The sequence below is a fragment of the Mauremys mutica genome, chromosome 1 (assembly GCF_020497125.1).
Source record: "Mauremys mutica isolate MM-2020 ecotype Southern chromosome 1, ASM2049712v1, whole genome shotgun sequence".
NCBI classification, from domain to species: Eukaryota; Metazoa; Chordata; order Testudines; family Geoemydidae; genus Mauremys; species Mauremys mutica.
The window spans coordinates 314,823,602-314,829,601 of record NC_059072.1 but is presented as its reverse complement, the minus strand read 5'-3'; positions in this window follow the sequence as shown (position 1 = coordinate 314,829,601).

The window sequence follows — 6,000 nt, the reverse complement described above, 5'->3', positions numbered from 1 at the left end:
CCCCCATGAACCAACCCCAGGGACCATCTACATGCTTCTCAGGATACACAAACAAGGGAAACCAGGCAGATGCATCATATCTATCCATGGCATTCTCATTGAAGAATATTGGGAATATCGAGACTCATAAAAAACATCCTCAAACAACTCGCGACACAAAGGGCCAGCTTCCTCCAGGACACAGCCAACTTCCTCCAGAAACTCTGCAGCATTAACAGCTTCCCTCAGAACATCATCCTTACCACCATTGATGTCACCTCCCTACACACCAACATCCCTCATAATGATGGCATAGCTGCCTGCCTCAAATATTTACAAGACAATGGACAACATTCAGATATCCACCCCAAATACATTGCTAAACTCATCCACTTCTTTCTCACCCATAACAATTTTACATTCAACAACAAACATTTTGTCCAAACCATGGGAACAGCCATGGGTACTAGGATGGCTTTGCAATATGCCAACCTCTTCATGGGCCACCTTTTAGAAGAATTTCTGAACCAATCACCAATGATATGCCTGAGATACATCAATGATATTTTCATCCTCTGGAACATTATTACAACAATCTATAGTGCACTGAAACCCCCACAGCTGCTTTGCCTCCTCCCTCTTCCTTCTCTATGAATGGAAGAGTGTTAATGGGCCACTTCACCTTGAATTGGTCCCCGGAAATATGTGTTAACTACTTATGCTAAACAATCTGTTCCATCTGGTATTTGTCTGTGACACTGAGGCTTGTGCTACCTTACAGAGTTAGGTCAACCTAAGTAGCTTATGTCGACTTAACTCTGTAAGCGTCTACACTAAAATGTCCCTCCCACTGATGTAAGTCACTGATTACACGGTGGTGGGGCTCTAGGTATCAGCCTGGTGGCACCCTGCCGCCCTACGGATGACAGCTGAAGCCCTGCCTCCAGCTGTCAGCCTCAGGGTGGCGGGACTCCAACCTGTCAGTCCCCACAATGCCCCACACTGTCTGTTAAATTGGTGCTCCTAATGAGGACACTCACCACCAACAGAAGGAGCACAGTGTGGCCATGAAAAATTGATTTTATTACTGCAGTGGCTGTACATCCATGTAACTTAAGTCGACTTAATTTTGTAGTGTAGACTTGACCTGAGTAAGTTTCCCAGACCTGAAGAAGTGCTCTCTGTAAGCTCAAAGGTTTGTCTCTCTCACCAACAGAAGCTGGACCAATAAAAGATATTACCTTATCCTGTCTCTCTAAAGTTTTACATAGTCATTTTTCAGGATAGAACTGCACTTAAAAACATAACATTAAAAAATGAAGGCATCAATTTGGCTTTAAATATGCTGATAGATACAAAATTCCTTCCAAGGGCAGAATGGTCCATTATCACAGTGCGGCATCATTGATCTGAAAGCCTTTACAAATGCAAAAAATTGTACATGAGTAACTAATACACCTCTACCTCGATATAACGCTGTCCTTGGGAGCCAAACAATCTTACCATGTTATACGTGAAACCGTGTTATATTGAATTTGCTTTGATCCACCAGAGTGCGCAGCCCTGCCCCCCTGGAGCGCTGCTTTACCACGTTATATCCAAATTCATGTTATATCGGGTGGCGTTATATCGAGGTATCGGTGTAGTGTTAGTTGGTTGAACACAATGGGCAAGATTAGGACAATTATCCATAATTCTGAATGGGGCATGCTGCAGCGCTGCCCTGTTTAGGGAGGAATTGTGCCTAGAGATGCAAAATTTCCAGAAATTTTGAAGGCATGGGGGGAAAGAATTTTGTTTCTGGAGGGAAAAAAAATAGAATTTTTGGGAAAAAATTGAAATATCTACAATAGTTACTTGCTTATCAAAACTAAATTTTATTTGTTTCTTTAAGAATGAAAAATGTATTACGCATCATTTAGTTAGTGCATTTTGGTATATTTATTAAATAAATAAGAATAAATGATTTAGTTTGGAATCAAATAATAATGTGAAATATACCTAATATTAGGGATGGTGCTCCAGTTACACACTAAGATATTTAGGTGTATTTTTTGCCTGTTGCCAAATAGGAGAAAAGTATAAAATGTTGAAAACAAAAAACATCGATACTGTTTAGAGAAAAAGGAAGGTTATATCCTTTGGGTTCAGAACTGGTATGTAAATAAACTTGACCTAACATTACCATGCAGATACAGAAGAAATTCATGTTTCTAGAGAAAAAAGCTTGGAAAAATGAATTTCCTATTAGTTAGCAGAGTACAACATTAAGGACCAACAGTAAATTTGGATCCAAATATATCCAAACTTTATAGTCACAACAGTAGACTCTTTAGCAATGCATTATCATCATATATATGGTGTCGTAATTGTAGAAAGAACTAGCCATCCTATGTACCAGTATAATATAATAAAGAGTTACTAATGTAGCTCTTTTTTCCCCTTTCCTTCATCTTTCACTATTCATTCTGAGAGAAAATATTTCATATAAGTTTCTTTTCAATTTTTCCCCAAACTCCCCATTTTTCCATATGGACCATCAGAAAAAATGGGGAAAAAAGTTTTTCCAAATGTTTCTGGGTTTTTTTCTGTCATCTCTAATTTGTGCCTCACTTGAAAATCAGACATGAAGATACACCATAAATCTATTCTTATTGAATGCAAGGCTTGTCAAGCCAATCTGCAGCAGCCTCATCAGTGAAGTGCAGAGCCCTCAGATCACCATCAAATTTGGTCAGAGGGCGGTCATCAGTGATGTGAGGCATTGCCTGTCTTTGGCCACAGCCACATGTGGGAGCCTCTCATTGGCACCAGGCGTGAAGGTTGGCTACAAATTGACCCTGGCTTATTGTAATACAATATGATAAAACTACTGAAATTGGTGCAGAATGTGGCTGCTTACCTGCCAAGTGGCCTGGCTTACTGGGCGTACCTGACATAGTTGGTGTGCTCTGTACTGACTATTGGTTAGTTTCTGGGATCTGCCTACTGAGTGACTGTCTCTCTACGTTGTAATTATTGCCATAGCTGCACTCAGTTCTCTTTAGTTGCCTGCTGAAGCTGCTCTGATTTGTCTACATAATTCACTGTTCTTTGTGCCAGTGCAAGAGAGAGACTCCGTAGCCCAGTGGTCAGGGTGCCCCCCCCTTGCCTGTGAGAAGAGAGTTACCTTCAAGTCCCTGCCCCCAGAAATACTGTGGTGCAAACTAGCCTGAATTGTGTTGCCCTTCATTCAGGGCATGCTACAAGGGCTGTTTCCCCAGGCTTTGAGGCTGGGTGAGAGTGCTGAAGAGATGGGGTATAGTCTGAGGTATTATGGAGCACTGGTTGCTTGATTTGATGACAGTTGTTTTTTTGTGAAGAGATGTGGATGACTTGGATGCTTAGTTGTATAATTTTGTATGGGATTTTAAGAGATGGCAAGACAGCTGGGGAAGAGTTAGAAAGTCACAAATGGCAACTAAGCCATTGATTTTTAGTGAGAATTTAATGCCTCACTGCCCTTTCCTTCCTTTGAAAATCTTCCCCCAGGTTTGGGGAGGTGACTTTTCATATGTCTAATAAATCGAAATAAATAAGAATTGTGTGGTTCTCAATTAAATCAGATTTGGCTTTGTATCAAATGAAATCATATCTCTAATTCCATGCTTGATAGGGAGGAAGAGATTCACAGATTTGGAGGTTATTACATGCTGTTATTTCAGATCCTCCATTGTAATTTTTAAATAGGCATCCCATCTGTTAAAAATGTTTTCCCATAGATAAATTAACATATGTACCCACTTAATATTCAAACAGAGAAAAGAATTGAAGGTCACAATGAAAGTCACTGAAATAAAGCATTGAAACTACATGAATATTTAAAATCACATTAAGTAGACAGGGAGGTGGGGGTGAAATTGTAAGTTTTCAGCCGGTAAAAACGTCCATCTTTCTGAAGGAAATGATTGTATGTCATGTTATGCCTTAAAACGCATACTGAGAACAATGAGGTTAAATATAACGAAAAGTAAACAAATTAAAAAGTGAAATGGTTGAGCAAGTTACATGCAAAAATAACACAATCAAGAGCAATGTGCAGTACTGAACACTGTCTGGTTATGTAACAGTCACAGAGGTAGAAGGCATTCAAATTTAGAATGACCAAGAGATACCCATAGGGAGAAATCCTGTTTGCTTTTTTCACGGCAATAGCCCTATTGATTGGGTCTGTAATTCAACACGACAAGCAGTGCTTTTCTCAGACATTGTTTACTGCACACCTTATGCCTCTCCCGGGGAAAGAGGCCTCATGGCAAATGGTTTCAACCACCTGAGGAGTTCAGTAATTATTTAGATATGCACTTCACAGGCCAGATCCGCAGCTGGAGCAAACTCCCTCTACACTGCAGCAACACCAACTTACCCCAGCTGAGGATCCATGAATGTCCAAAGTGCCGAGTATGTGCAGAACTGATTGGTTTCAGTTGGAGCTGTGGCTGCTCAGCACTTCTAAGAGTCAAGCCTAAGGCATTTATCTGATATTATAAAATAGAAAAAAATAAAAATCTAGCAAAATAATGGAACAAATCCCATAACTAAAGGGCCTGATTCTTCACTACGTTACCTCAGTGGAGTTACACTGGCATAAAATTGGAGTAACATGGTGAATCAGGCCCCAAAAGCATTAAACTTCCAGTGATAATGGAACCATGAGCAAGAAGTAATGTAAGTTTATAAAAATAGATTTGCCAGACAGACATGATTGATTCTTTTGATAACACTACTGAAGCAGCAGGTGAGAGAAAGCAATAGATATTTATAAAATCCATATATGGGTTTTAAGTCAAGCACTTCACACTGTATTTCGTTTAATCTTACTCGGAATTACTTCAGATTGACCTAGCTGTCATGCGGACTGAAAACTAGCTGAAAGACCATAAAAAAAGGGATGTGATAGCAGCAGAGTATCAAAAGAAGCTAATTGTCAAGTGGGGTAATAGGAATTTGTTTTAGGCCCAGCCTTAATATTTTCAATAATGATCTGGAAAGGACAATGAATAGCACATTAATTAAACTCACAGCTGATCCTTAACTGGGTGGAGCAGAACACTAGTGTGGATACAGAAATTATATAAAAGGGACTTACAGAGATTTGAAACAAAGGGAGAAAATAAAGTGAGATTCAGCTTGGAAAAAGCGAATAAATCAGAGGGAAAATAAGCTGAAAGAGATTTCAGTGTGAGGGGGAAAAGCAGTGATGGGGAAAGACTTGTGTTTTATTATTTAATTTATGTACTGACAGTGCCCTCTGCACTGTACTTGCCAAAAATACAAGACATTTTCTGGTCTAGAGATTTTAGACACACACAAGATAAGACACAGGGGCAGCTCTTCAGAAAAGGTTGGAATTATGAAGTATAGCAAATTAGACAAACTTGCAATGCAATGTGACAGGGATGAGCCAAAGGATTTGGGATTGCATATGCAGAGGCATGGAGTAAGGAAGTTGTTGGTTCTGGCATCTACTGCTTTCACCTTTGGGCACCACACTCCTAGGAAAATATTGACATATTTAGGCTTGGCAGGATTGATTTGATTTAAATGGTTAGTAATTGGTAAATATGAATTTCACCCAACACACAGAATTGATTAAAAAAATCCATTGATAACAGTCAGCAAGCAGGGCCTTCCCCCACACCTAGCCCCCAAAAGGATCAGGGGTCACCAGCCCCAGGGCCATGCAGAGAGCCCCCTGCAGCCCTACTGTCATAGCCCCACTCACTCATTCATGGCTAGGAGTGTGGGGGCTATCCCCACGTAGGAGCTGTTCAGCAGCAGGGTGGCATCCCCCTGCACAGCCGTGGCATCTAGTCGTCCTCCTTGTGGCCCGGTCTCTGTGTCACTTGCCAGGACTGCAGCCTCCCTTGCACCTAGATATCTTGGGTCCCTTGCCAGCATAGGGAACTCCTGCAGCCCCACTGTTAGTGCTGCCCTAGCTGTAATCCCTGCTATTTTCCTGCAACTGTGAAAATTAAAATT